General features: G+C 42.1%; 1 protein-coding gene across 12 annotated transcripts in view; it reads left to right on the plus strand.

Moving 5' to 3' along the window:
* The window catches only part of ELMO1 (engulfment and cell motility 1), a 783,505-nt gene that overhangs the window by 329,281 nt on the left and 439,154 nt on the right, over window positions 1-15,070 (plus strand). The window lies entirely within an intron of this gene.

The following is a 15,070-nucleotide window of genomic DNA, read 5'->3' on the forward strand; positions in this document are numbered from 1 at the left end:
TTGCAGTGTAGTTTGATTTCTGTACCACATGCAATGGCGATGGATGGGGTTTTTATATTCATCCAACATCTACTTGGAGTGTGTCAATACAGGGTTTGTGTCTGAGGCTGTGAGGGAGGCAGGAGGGACATGAGGACTAGACTCCGGGCAGTTGACACAGTGGAGGCTGTCCCAGCCCTGCCTTGCAGAGACTCATGGCTGTGTGCTGATTGTTTTATCATAGACAGCACAAAGCTTAATTTTTGGAATCACTCTTCTCTTTGGTTTTTGCATAAGCAGCCAACAAGTACGTTGCTGCTTTGTCTTATTAATAGTTTGATCATGCGTGGATGGATCTAGAGACTGTCATACAGAGTGGAGTAAGTCAGAAAGAGAAAAACAAATATCGTATATTAACGCATATATGTGGAACCTAGAAAAATGGTACAGATGAACCGGTTTGCCGGGTAGAAATTGAGACGCAGATGTAGAGAACAAACGTATGGACACCAAGGGGGGAAAGCAGTGGGGGGTGGTGGTGGTGGTGTGATGAATTGGGCGATTGGGATTGACATGTATACACCGATGTGTATAAAATGGATGACTAATAAGGACCTGCTGTATTTAAAAAAAAAAAAAGTTTGGTCATGAATTTAGTGTAGAGGGATGGGTCTTGTATCCTAGCCAGTTGTAATTTTTTTATTAGAGTAAAATGCACTGTGGATCTAGTATATTGTCTGATATGTAATAAATACTCAGTACATTTTTACTGAATGAAAAAATATCAAGAAGATTTTTAAAATGGTTTTACCTATGGAGGCATCGTTTAGCTTGTGTACTGACAGTCTTATGATGTAACTCTCATTTACTATTGATTACAGGCTATCTCAGGAAGCTGATTTTTGTCATTGTAAATGATGTAAAGGAAAAAAAAATTGAGGCCTAGTGTATGCTTAAGGGTTTCATGAAGCATATAGTATAGGATTCTAGATGGCTTTCTACATTTTCAAAATTAGGGTACCATGGCAACTCCACTTTTTATGTTCTTGATATTATTTTATGGTCTATACTTTTCTGATACTATTTTATGATCTATACTTTTTTTTCTGGTCAGATTTTATTATCTGATTGAAGACCACTGCAAGATTTACATGACATTGTGTGGATCCAAAGGATTCATTAGAATAAATTATAAAGGTCAAATAAGAATTAGTTGAGTTTGAGCATGAATGTAAGAAAGGGTACATTTTTAGATTTGTTTTCAAAAAAGGTGTCATCAGACCAGCATGTCATAGTCATTTTAACTATTCTCTGAGGCAGATTTTGTTGACTTCAGGAGCAGCCCATGAAAGTAGAGAAGCCCGCCCAGTAATTTTATATACATTTGTGTCAGACAACAATTGTTTACCTTTTTTTCACATGCTGTTTGAGAGAGGATATGTGTTGAATGTTACTTTAAAATATGGCTGGACTACTTGGTGAAGACTAAATGTTGTTAAGATTAACTTTGTCTACAACCCAAGAGAACAACGGTTTCAAAGAGATAGAAGTTGGCCTCTCAAGTCCACATGGCAGTCCTGGGCTGGCATGGTGCTCCAGTGTCATGGACCCAGGCCCCTTCTATCTTGTTGCTTTGCCTTCTCCATGGGTGGGGCTGAGGACCAGTTGCTTGAGCATCACCTGAGAGCTCAGTAGATACGCAGAGTCTCAGACCCTACCCAGACCTCCTGACCCAGATGTGCATTTTAACAAGCTCCCCAGGGGATTCCTTTTGTAGTTAAGTCTGAGAAATGCTGAACTGGATACCAGGTACCCAAGCCCAAGGCCACATCAGAACCACCTGGGGCACTTGTTCAAATGTTCTCTGGGGCCCCAGCCCCAGAGATTCTAAGTCAGTGGTTTAGGTAGACTATTTCCTTTTGCTTCTGCCATGGCCCAAGGTGTTTGGAAACCTCTTCTTTAAGACAATAGCTCTTGATATATACTCTTAGGGGCCTGTGGAATCAGTATCTTGTTCCTGCCTTTGGGGATGGCCTTTGCTGTATGTGTGTCTTAATAATTTTTTTTAAATATTCTTTTTATTTTGGAACAAGTTTAAATTTATAGACGAATTACGAAGATTGTATAGAGAGTTTTTGTATACCCTTCACTCAGTTTCTCCTGATGTTAACATCTTAATATAACTGCGGTACATTTGCCAAAACTATGGTAGATTACTAGTAACTGAACTACAAAATTTATTAGGATTTCATCAGTTTTTCCACTAATGTCCTTCTTCTGTTACAGGATCCAGTGCAGGAATACCAACTGCATTGTAATAGTCATCATGTTTCCTTTGTCTTCTTCAGTCTTTGACAGTTTCTAAGTCTTTCCCTTGTTTTTCACGGCCTGATAGTTTTGAAGAGTAACTTTACTTCAATACAATTTCACACGCAGAAATGACAAGAATAGTACAAAGGAATTCCTGTCTACCTTTTATCTAGATTCACTAATTATTAATACTTTGCTTCATTTGCTGTATTGTTTTTTCTTGCTCTAGTATACCATCCCCTTTAGAACCATTTGAGGGTGACTTAGGGGCACCATCTCCCTTTACCCCTAAATACTCAATGTGTCCTTCTTAAGAACAAAATCATTCTCTTACATAACCACAGTCTCTTTACAGAAACCAGAAAATTGAACATTAGTTCAACATTATCATCTAATTCAAAGCCCAAGGCCCATATTCAAATTTCATCAAGTATCCCAATAAGGTCCTTGATAGGTATTTTCCTCACAGTCTGACATCCCTCCAGGATCATGTATTACATTTATTGCCATGTCTCTCTGGTCTTCATGGATCTAGAATGGTTCCTTAGTCTTTCTTCATCTTTTGTGACCTTGATAGTTTTGTAGAGTACTGGACAGCTGTTTTGTGGAATGTCCTTCAGTTTGGGTTTCTCCGATGTTTCCTTCCAATTAGATTCAGGTTTTGCATTTTTGGCAGACAGGCGAGAGAGATGAAGTTGTGTCCTCTTCAGGGCATCATATCAAGAGGCACATGAAGTTTCCTTGTCTCGTTCTTGGTGATGGTTCTAGATTTATACATGATAACATTGAGGTTCATAGAAGTTAGATGATTTCCTAGTCAGTGAGACCAGGACACAAACCCAGGCCTCCTGTACTTTGAAGACTGAACTTTTAAACTGTTGGCTAAATTGTAGGGCTCCTGCTAATGCCATATGGAGACCTCTACAAAGAGTTAGAGACCCAGTCCCTTTTTGCCCTGCAGCCGCTGAAGTTGGAGAGAGTGGCAGTATTGGTATCAGGTGCTTTCTTTTTTCTTTTTAAGATTTATTTATTATTTATTTATTTATTTAATTTATTTTTGGCTGCTTCGGGTCTTAGTTGCAGCATGCAGGATCTTCGTTGAGGCATGCGGGATCTTTCATTGCGGCGCGCGGGCTTCTCTCCAGTTGTGGCGTGTGGGTTTTCTCTCTCTAGCTGTGGCACACGGGTTCCAGAGCGCATGGGCTCTGTAGTTTGCAGCGCACAGGCTCTCTAATTGAGGCACATGAGCTCAGTAGTTGTGGCGTGCGGGTTTAGTTGCCCTGCAGCACATGGGATCTTAGTTCCCTGACCAGGGATCAAACCCGCGTCCCCTGCATTGGAAGGCAGATTCTTTACCACTGGGCCACCAGGGAGGTCCCCAGGTGCTGTTTCTTGATCGAGTTGGAAGTCGGCACAAGAATTGGAAATGTATTTGCACAAACAAGGAAGACTTGAGCAGTGATTATTACTGGGGTTTTCTCCTAATCTTCTACCTTGTTCAGTAAAGGTCACACCACGTGCTTCTCTCCCATTGCACGTTACCTTTGCTCCTTTGCTCTTAGCTACCATTTCACTAAAAGGAATTTCTGGAAGCTGGGTCAGGCATTGCTGCCCCATCTTCTCCCCAAACCTCCAGTACCCCTCCACTTGTCACACTGTGTTGTCCTTGTCAATCAGCTTAAACCAGTGGTCCTCAGCCTTGTGTGTGCCCAAGAGTCACCCGGGGAGCTGGTGAGAAATGCACATCCCCAGCCCAGCTGCAGAGGCTGTGACTCTGCCGATCAGGGGTGGGTCCTTAATCTGGTTTGTGACGAGCATTAGGTGAGTCCAAAGCAGGGCCGCCCACATTGCATCATGCAGGGGCTCATGAGAAACAGCCATGAGCCCGAGTTACTCCATTTTTGAGTACTGTTTCTCTAGTGCCTGGTGAACAACCTTCCTTAAGAAGTGAATATTTAATTAATGAATAACCAGAAGAGGGAGCTTCCTGAGTGGGGATCAGTTCTGCTCAGCCAGGGCCCATGAGGTTCAAGGGGATGTCTGCTTGGAGTGGATTGGTTTATCTTCCTTCTGAATTTTGAGGAGGCAATTCTGTGTTTCCACTCCACAGGAAAAACCCCGAGGAGCTTCTCACAACTGGAGTTTGCTGTGTCATATGAGGTTCTCGAAAGAGCTGTCAGCTAGCTCCTTTGTTCACAGCGGCAGCCTCTGCTCCTGCCTTCACTGTCTGTTGTTGGCTTTCAACCTCAAGAGCCACTTGAGGCTGTAGGTGATGATTGTCGGGATACACAGAGCCAAAAAGGCTCCCCATCCACTCTTCCTGTTAACCTAATGTTTTTTGAACAGCGTATTTCTTAGTCAAGAGTGTCGAACCCCTAGCGCTTTTGACACGAGGCATAATGCTGAGAGGCAGTGTGTCCTAACAGACACAGTACGGGCTCTGGGACATTTAAACCTGGGTGTGGGCCCTGGAGCCCCCCTTTCTGTGAGAACCCAGGTAGCCTCTGTGAGCCTTGGTATCTTGGCCTGGTCAAGTCGAAATAATAATTTCCCACTTCTATCATGGTTGTGAAGATTAAAGAAAATATATGAAAAGAATATAGGACACTGCCAGCTCAGAGTAATTACTCAGTAAAGGCATTATTGCTGCTAGTTTAAGCAAGTCCTCATGAAATTAGAAAATTAGATGCTCTGATTTTTGTTTTTACTTGCCCTTCCATCGTGCACAGTTTCCCACTTTTCTCCTTCTTTCTCTGCCTAGCTTTGTAAGTGTTTAGAAGGAGAAAAAATTAAAGGGCAAGTGGGAGGGAGGCATCAGCTAGTAATAAAGAAGCATGCTAACTGGACATGCAGCCAGTTCATGCTATGGAATTTCACTGGTTCCCTAGTACTCCTCCACAACATTTTCTCCCATCTCTTGGCCACCCACCAGTATTCTGGGAAGCAGCCCCTCTGTTCCTTGCACATGCTCTTTGGTCCTCCTGTCTCTCCTGCCTCTGTCCTTCCCCCACATGCCTTTCTTTACGAGGAGTACACTGAAGCCAGAAAGCCACTGCTCCTGTCCGTGCCTCGGAAGTTCTCTGCTATGTGTTTGCACACCTCCACAGACCACTCGATGCCTTTGTCTCCTGTCATGCTGTCTTCCTTTTCCACTGCCAGCAGAGGAGGGAAGACGCGTCCCCACTCTCTTCCTGAGGCATTCAGCCTGTCCCAACCCCCATCTCTTTTGCTCCACCTGTGTTTTGACTTGTCCTCTCCCCTTACCTGAGGCTTTGCCCATCAAAATCCCCTTCATTTGTTCTTTTCTCCTCTGCTTTCAACAGGAAGCTCTTCTATACCTACCTTGGAAAATCCTCCTCTTGACCTAGTAACTCTCTTGCTGGAGTGTAATTTATTTTCTGTCTTTCCATTCCAAGCCGATCTAAGTGCTGTCAGTATACGTCATCCATGTTGCTTTGGAATCTACTTAATCTTAGGATGAATAACAATTTCCCTCCCTCTGGTGTTGCTGTCTTTGATGGCACCTATGCCCTCCCGTTTGCTAAATCGAGTGGTCTTCACTCTGTCTTGGTGTCACTCGGCAAAGCTGCTCGTTCGTATCTTCTTGAAACTACCCCCCTCCCTTCATTAAGCTTCAGTTCTGAGATTCTCCCTCCTTGTCTGATTAGTCTTTGTGGGTTTCCTACATGGTTCCGTGTCTTTCTCCTTCTTTCTAACTCAGTCACAACCTCAATGCTTAGCCCTCTGGTCTGCATGTTCACCAGTGACACTCATTGGCTCAGATTCCATGTTCTTTCATGGCTTTAAGTATAACTTCTCTCTGAATAATCCAGCTCTGGCCACCGGCTTGTCCTACTAACTGGTCATCAGTTCATCTCTCTGTTTAATGGATGCATTATTTCCCTCTATAAACCTTCAGTTGCCTACAGAATACAAGCAAATAGTTGGTAAAACTGCTCATATGTGAACCTGAAGGAAGGGGGTCTGACAGGTGTTACCAACTTTTGGAAGTTATTTCATGTAGAATGGGGTTCATTAGATGTGTTATTTATGGCCCCAAGTATACAAACTCCATCCTTTCCATACAACAAGATAGATCTCATCTCTAATCAAGAAAAGCCAGCATGGGCCATCTTGGCAGGCAAGGAGCCCTGATCATCTCTCTTACTTGTGCATCAGACAAACACTTGGGCAGACTGCTATGCTGCAAGTTCAGGCCCAGAAAGGATGATGGGAGGAGATGCACGGTTTTCAATCTTAGTTCTGCAGATCCTTCTCAAATGGTTCAGGGGCGAGGGGTGTGTGCCATGGGCTTCCAGGCTCTCCACGCTCACTCCTGCCACAGCAGCTGCTATCGACCTCTTCTCATTTTTAGATGCTTTGGGGAAAGAGTTTGTTCGAAGAAAGTATACCACAATTAAAAGAAAAAGTCCCGGATGATTCTTGAGCTTTCTAGTATCCCTGAGATTTGAGTCAGATTCCTTAGCTTGCCTTCATGTCCTGCCATGATTTCCCTTTACATTATCCCAGGTTCAGGGTATTTGCAGGTGCTGCGTGCAATTCTCAAGTACCCTCTTGCTTTGTAGAAGCTGCCCCTTTAGGAGTGTGTCCCTGCACATTTTTGCACTTTTTTTTTTCATGTCTCATAGTTTCTTTCTAACAGCCAGCCTGCTTGGATTCTTCCTGCCCTCTCTTCCCCTCTCCACTCCTCTAAATCCTGGCTTTGCTAGCGCTGGAGAGAGCCTTCTTTCTGCTCAAGTCTTTTTTGATCATGTAATGTAGTTGTTTCTCCATCCTTCTTATACCATTTTATTTGCCTGTAGATTTTATTTACAGTTAATATAACCTGTGCCTGATATTATTTACATGTGCCCATGTCTTTTGAAGTATATTATAAGATGTAGATTATAAATAGATTATAAGATGTTATTATAAGCTCTTGGTGGTCAGCCTGATTTACATACTGCATTTGTATCCTGTGGTCCATCACAATGATCTCTATTTATGTGGGTCTACTTTTGGCTTGAATTGTGAGTAGTAAAGATAAGAATAAAACACTGGTTATTCTCCATTCTCCAAACAGAAAAAATTACAATAGCACTCCTTCTCATACATGGTTGTGGATTTTATTTTTCTCAAAGAAACATAGATGCATGTGTTTTTAGGCAAGCATGTACAAAATGATTGCTCACGGTTTTCCCTCCGCTGTCCTATTTCTGTAATATATTTAAGATATAATTCAATACATATAAATTTGATTTACCCATAAAGCTCACTCATTTTTTTTTTTTTTTTTTTTTTTTTTTTTTTTAAAGAATTTTTTTTAAGGCATTGTTTACTTTGTTTATTTATTTATTTTTGGCTGTGTTGGGTCTTCGTTTCTCTGCGAGGGCTTTCTCTAGTTGTGGCAAGCGGGGGCCACTCTTCATCGCGGTGCGCGGGCCTCTCACCATCGCGGCCCCTCCCGTTGCGGGGCACAGGCTCCAGACGCGCAGGCTCAGTAATTGTGGCTCACGGGCCTAGTTGCTCCGTGGCATGTGGGATCTTCCCAGACCAGGGCTCGAACCCGTGTGCCCTGCATTGGCAAGCAGATTCTCAACCACTGCGCCACCAGGGAAGCCCTCACTCATTTTTAAAGCTCAATACATAAAGTACATTGAAGTTTTTGTGCTTGACATAGGAGTTTAACTCATTCTGTACATAACACTAGTAGTAGTAGTAGTAGTAATAATGGCATGTACCATCTAATCAGCACATATTATATGCCAGGCACTGTGTTAAGTGCCCTGCACAGAGTATTTCATCCCCTTCCTACAGCCCAGCAAGGCAGGCTTTATACTTCCCAGTTCATGTTGTTCAGAGGCTCAGTGAGTTGCCTGAGATCACACAGGAAGCTACTGATTTGAGTCTAGCACTGGGTGACACTAAAACCCAGACAGGTTCTACTAAATCATAAATCTGTTCAGTAGTTCTTTTTTTATTTCATTTCAGCTTTATTGAGGTATAATTGACATATGGTGAGAACAATTGAGTTTTACTCTCTTAGCAAATTTAAAATCATACAATATAGTATTATCAACTACAGTCACCATGTTTTACATTAGATCCTCACGCCTTGTTCATCTTATAGCTGAAAGTTTGTATCTTTTGACCAACCTTTCCATATTTCCCCTACCTTCCAGCCTCTGGCAACTACTTTTCCACTTTCTGTTTCTATGAGTTCGATTTTTTTTTTTGTAGATTCTGCATATAAGTGATACTAGATGGTATTTGTCTTTCTCTGTCTGGCTTATTTCATGTGTTTGGTAGTTCTCTTTGAGTCTCTCCATCTCTTAGGGCTCAGCTTAATGGTGGTTTGAAGAGATGCCTATGCCACTGCCAGCTTGCCTGCTGCATCCACTGACAATGTGACTTCCAGGGACATGTTGTATTATGAAAGCCAAGATTGTATTACCTTAAAAGTTAGGGAAAACATGGCGAGTGGTCTGGGTTATTACAGAAGGAGCCCACCTGAAGTGAAACAGAGCCTTGAAAGGCAGGTTTCTTTGGGGATGGACACTGGGAGAGGCAGGCTGGCCTGGTGCTTATGGGCATGGACTTTGGGTGGACTTATTTGGACTCAAAATCTGGGCTGCCACTAAGTGCTGTGTGACTGGGGGCAAGCCTCCTGCTCTGTAAGGAAGAATTGTCAATATTTATACATCCTTCCTGGCATTGTGGGGATTCGGTGAGGTAATCATTCAGCGCCCTGCTTAATAATAGAAACCATTAGGAGCCAATTATGATTTTTTTCAGTCATACATAGAATAGAACAAGTTTCTTATGTTTCAAGCAAGACTGGAACCAATAATACAAACTTTTCCTTAAATGCATTAAAGTTAGCTCTTCAGCCTGAAAACCCATAATTCCCAAGACATTTAAGTATTGAGAGCCTGGTGAACTAAAATGACAGTTGAGCTCCAAATAAAGAGTCTTAAATTCAGATGCAATCAATACAATTTGAGTGTATTTAATACCACTGAACACTATGTTTAAAAATAGTTAAGATTGTAATTTTAATGTTATGTGTATTTTACCACAATAATAGTAATAAAAAAGATCCCATAGAATCAAGAAAATGAGACTGAATTTCTGGAAAGTGAAGCTCCAACCTTGCCCTGCAGAAATGAAAAGTCATGTAATTTTTCTGGACTGTTCTTTCCTGAGTGGTTGGATTACATCAGGATTTCTCAACTTCAGCACTATTGACATCTTGGACTGCATAATTCTGAGTTTTGAGGGCTGTCCTGTGCATTGTAGGATTTTAGCAGTATCCTGGCCTTTACCCACTAGTTGCCAGTAGCATTCCTTCCCCCAGTTGTGACAACCAAAAATGTCTCCAGACATTGCCAGTGTCCCCAGGGTGGGGGACAAATTTCCCCTTGTTAAGGATGGACTAAATCAGTGGCTCCCAAGTTTGGTTCTGCATCTGAATTGCTTATGAAACATATTGAACACAGAGAGGATTATTTGTGGGTGTGGTTCAAGGCCTGGGAATTCCTGTTTTTTTCAAGGTCCATGGCGATACTGATGCTCTTGGACCCCGATTTAGAAATTACTGTCTCTACACCCCACTACACTTCTAGCTGTATCTGCTTGTGATACCTCTGGCTCCCACAGTAACGTTTAGGGAGTACCTCAATGCTTCCATCAGTAAAATGGTCCTAATGGTTCTTCACCTTTAATTACTCTACAAAGAGTATGAACATAACACCTTCAAGAGCTTCTTCTGTTCCACTTAAGAAAGCCTGGGTGATGTTGCACTACTACTTTCTGTGCTGTCATAATCAGGTAGAATGATATTGGGACAGGAATAGTCATTGCTCATCTGATTTTTGCAACTGTTGGATGTGGTATTGTAACAACTATTTCTTTTTTAAAAAATTTATTTATTTTATTTTTGGCTGCTTTGGGTCTTTCCTGCTGCATGCAGGCTTTCTCTAGTTGTGGCGAGCGGGGGCTACTCTTTGTTGCGGTGTGCGGGCTTCTCATTGCGGTGGCTTCTCTTGTTACGGAGCACAGGCTCTAGGCTCACAGGCTTCAGTAGCTGTGGCTCGCGGGCTCAGTAGTTGTGGCGCACGGGCTTAGTTGCTCCACGGCATGTGGGATCTTCCTGGACCAGGGCTCAAACCCGTGCCCCCTGCATTGGCAGGCGGATTCTTAACCACTGCGCCACCAGGGAAGCCCTTGTAACAACTATTTCTTAAACTTCCTTTAATATAAAGTGACCGAAGTACTTCCCTTTCTGGTTTTACCTCTGTCCCTTTGTATGTGAGAGTGTATGTAACTTCATAAAATCTTAGAGTTTGCCATGCTTTGGAAGAGAAAGACAGAAAACGTATGTCTCCCCTCAGCTGAGAACCCAGTTCAATTGCACAGGAATGAACTCTAGTGTTCCGCTTTTTCATCTGAAAATGGACTGCAGATTTCAGTTTGCTTTCTGGGTAAGAAAGGGTGATAGTCTCCTCCATTCTACTTCCCTTCCCCAACTCTGTCACTAAGAGCACATTGGGTAACTCAGGACAGAGCCTTTTATCAACCGTGGTTTCTTGAGATTTTGGTGACTAAGACATCTCACATTTCTAGAACCTTTTGTGTGTGTCACACTTTGTACTTCATTTTCCTGTTAGGTCAACTGGCAGTTTGTGGCGGGGTATACAAATATGTAGATTTCAGCATTAAGCAGCACTCCGGGTTCCCAGAAAAAGGTGTTTTGTTCTAGAGAAAGGCAGCTTGTACTTTGTCTCTAGGAGTATATAGACCTGTGCAGTGTGCCCAGAACTGCGAGGGAATGAGAGCAGCCTCAGGGAAAGAAAATATGTGCTCTTCTAGATTGTTTTTTTCTAGAATTTCCATCAGATGTACTTGCGGGTCCTCTAAGTCAGCGGTACCACCTTGGGCTGGACAGCCTCCCCTGCAGCTCCCAAAGTCTCTCAAATAGCAAGTCCTGTGGAGGTTACCTCCTAAATGATTCTTGATTCTGTCCCCCTTTCCTCCATCCTCGCTGCCACTGCTCTCGCTTGTCTCCACTTGCCTCCTCAGCTGGCCTCCCAGTCACTGCTCTTACTTCCCCTCCGATGCGTTCTCCCAGGCATTCCGCAGTGACTTTCCCACTGCACTTAGAATGAATTCCAGACGTCCTTACTGTGGTTATTAGGACCCTGCTATCCTCAGCTCTTGCCTACATCACCAGCTTTGCTTAGAGCCAATGTAGCTTCCCCCAAATTCCTCTGTCTTGGTTCTCATTATAATTGGCTTTTTTCCTTTCATGAATGCACAGTTCTCAGAACCTTTACAAATGTGATTTTTCTCTTAACTGGAAATTACCGCCCCTTCATTTCTCTGCTTATCTAACTCCTGTTCACTCTTCATCCCAGATGAAGAGTAAGCTGCTTAAAAGTCTTCAGATTTCTCAGATCAGACGAAGGCCCTTGTTATATGCACTTGTAACATCCTGTATGGCTCCACTTTTTCACTGTGTGATGTTCTGCATGGGCCAAGTGTGTTCCCAATGCCTAGGACAGGGCCTGATATGTGGTAAAATCATAATAATGTGAGCAAAGGAAATAGGTGATGTTTGTACTTTTTCTGTCCTATGATGCAATTAAATATAATTATGAAAGGAGTGGCCCTGGTGAGAAGAACACCCCTTCCCTTGCATTCTAATATATTTAGAATGCATTCACCATGCACTCTAAATATATTATTATATCTTATGAATTGACTTTATGAAGATCTAATTTTGTCCTTCCATCAAAGTCATCCATAATCAAAAGACAACCAAATGACTTTGAGATAAGCTGTATCAATTTTCAAAATGATTATACATGGATCATTACCCTGGGACAAGTTTGTGGTGATCTATTTGCATTCATCAGCCTCGTCACCATAAGATGCTCATAATTTCCGCTGTCACTTCATTCTTGACCTCCTGACCCATATAAACAACTACCTATCTGCTTACTTGTCATGCCCATCTAGATGGCTCTTGCACCTCAAACTCAACATATTCAAAACAGTCCTCATTGTTCTTTCCAACCCCAAGCCTGTGCAGTTTTGCTTTTCTTCATATTTTCCTTTTCTCAGTGACATATGAACATACACCCAGTTTACTGAAGCTGAAATTACATGTCTTCCTAGACTCTTCTCTTTCCCTCAGCTTTTCTGTCCAATCAGTTACCTCAGAAAACTTACCTGCATCTGGTCCCTCTTTGTCACACCTGCTGCTGCTGCTGTAGGTGGCCCTATTCCCTCTGGTCAGTGTGGAGGAACATAGACATCAAGGGAGGACTTAAAAAATAAGTGTGTCATAGATCCTCAAAGGAAGAACTTTAGAAGAGAGAGATTAGTATCTATACAAACAGGAAATTATGCACACAAAGTAGGTAGACATAAATTGAGAATAGAGGAATATGAGAAAGAAACAATTAAAAATCTCAGAAATAAAAAATATACATATAGTAAGTAAAATGTAAAAAAAAAAAAACCTACAACAGGAAAAAAACAATAAAGCACATAGAGTTACTCTACAGTGGATTTGGCTATAGAGAGAACCAGTAACTTGGAAGATGAAAATAACGAATACATCCAGAATATATTCCAAAAGATAAGGAATGAAAAATATATATGAATGTGAAGTTGTGTTGAAAGGACACGTGAAGAAGTTCCATCCTATGTCTAATTGACAATCCTATTAATGAAGAACAAGAACGGAAGGAATGGTGGAGAGGTGATATTTGAGGAGATCCTGGCTAATATCTTACCTCTCTGGAATTGAAAGAAGTTCCATAGGGGCTCTGGATTTGGCTGGTTGGATGGATAGAGGCTCTGCCATGAGGAGCTGTACGGACTTAATACTCTGTCTAAGAGTCATGAAAAAAGGGAAAGTTTCTAAGCAAGGGAGTGACATGGTATGATTTGTACTTTTGGAAGGTCAAAATTTGAGAACTGTTTTGTGAAGGTAAAATGAAATAAGAGAGACTAGTTAGACAGCTCTTGCAGTAGCCCAGGTGAGAAACGATTATTATGTCATGGCCTAGGATAGTGACAGTGGAGACAAAAAGAAGTCAGACGTATGTCTCATCAAGACATATGAGAAGATTAAATTGACAGGAAATTGGTGATTGATTATACGTGGGAGGTAAGCGAGAGCAAAATGTTAAGGATGATAACGAGATTTCTTGTCAACAACTGGGCAGATGTTGGTGACAGCTACCAAGATAGAAAACACTAGTGGAGGAATATTCAGATGGAGTCTCATTCTTCATGGAACACTTACAAATGGGTACAGGAAAATACGGCAGCTTATCCATATGGTTGGACTTCCTTTCAGATTTCCTTTGTGTTTTGATACACTGGCCAACTTGTCTCTTGGCCTCCAGTGTAATCACCTATCCTTAGAAAATGCACATTTGATTGTGTCACTTTCCTGCTTAAAAACCTATGATGAGTCCAAATTGTCAAGAGTTAGACATTTTTGGCCTCCAGCTTGCCTTTCTAGCCACTTTCTCTCATTCACGCATATGACATTGTCAGCTTCTCCATATGCAACATGAACATCCACCTACCGTGCCTTTATGGGTGCCCTAAGTAATCCAAATAGCAGCTATTTTTAATTGCTTCTCTGTACCCATGGGCAGAATAAAGAAGTTTAGAGAGTAACCTCTGAGGTTGACTTGGCAGGACTGAAGAAGAACAAACAACATGAAGGAGAAGGAAGATGTAACATTGATTGCAAGGTTATTTTCTGGCAGAGTAGAAAAAGATGACTAAAAGTTGAAAAGTGAAAAAGAATTTTGGAGTAAGATTTGAATTTGAGGTTGTGGAAGGATACACACTCCGGTCAAAATGGCCTGAGACAGAAGGGGACTATGGAGAAGTCAGGGCTGGAGGTATTGATTTGAGCATCAAAAGTGAGAAGAAAGCTGGAGCAGAGAGTTCTTCCCCTGGATATCAAAAGTTTCAGTGTTGACTTGGGAGTTCATCATAATTTATGTGGATAGTCCATGAAGCAGGATCATCTACTCTTCTCATGGTAGTGCTACAACATTGAGCCTTAAATAACATTTTTCAAAAGCTCACTATGTGCCAGGAATTAAGAGGCCCAGAATTTCATTGCCTCCCCCCTCAGGTGTTAGCTCTGGGCCCTTGGGCTTGTTGTTGATGGTTGCTAGTACTCCAGATTTGGGACAGAGTTAAAGAGCAAGGGTTCTGGAATTATGTAGGTCTGGGTTCAAGTTCTGGCTTTGCCCCATATGCTGTGAGGCTTTGAGCAAGCTACTTAACACCTCCAGATCCTCTTACAGTTTTCTCATTTGTAATGTAGACTTAGTAACATCATCTTGTAGGGGATATATGGTAGTCACTCAATAAATAGTAGCTACCGCTATTATCATTATTATCAGAAGGGCTAGCCAAGTGATGCTAGATAATGAAAGTCTGGGTTGATAACATGTCAAAGGTAAGGGAGTTTTAGAAAGTGCATGAGGTTGTGGCCATTGTTTGGATATTCCAGACCCTTCCAGAAGAGCCTGTTTTATTGTTCTTTAAGGCTGTGGTTTAGCCTCAGGTTGCTGTGGTCACATTCATGGGACATATCTTTGAGACTTGGAAGCTCACTTCCTCCACTACTTGCTGGCAGGTATCTCAGCACATCCATTAGCACTCTAGAAAGAAGGATGAATAGGCATTAGTGCATCCACTCATAAACAAAGTAAAGCAACTACATGGCAAAGTGAGACAA

The sequence above is a fragment of the Balaenoptera ricei genome, chromosome 9 (assembly GCF_028023285.1).
Source record: "Balaenoptera ricei isolate mBalRic1 chromosome 9, mBalRic1.hap2, whole genome shotgun sequence".
NCBI classification, from domain to species: Eukaryota; Metazoa; Chordata; class Mammalia; order Artiodactyla; family Balaenopteridae; genus Balaenoptera; species Balaenoptera ricei.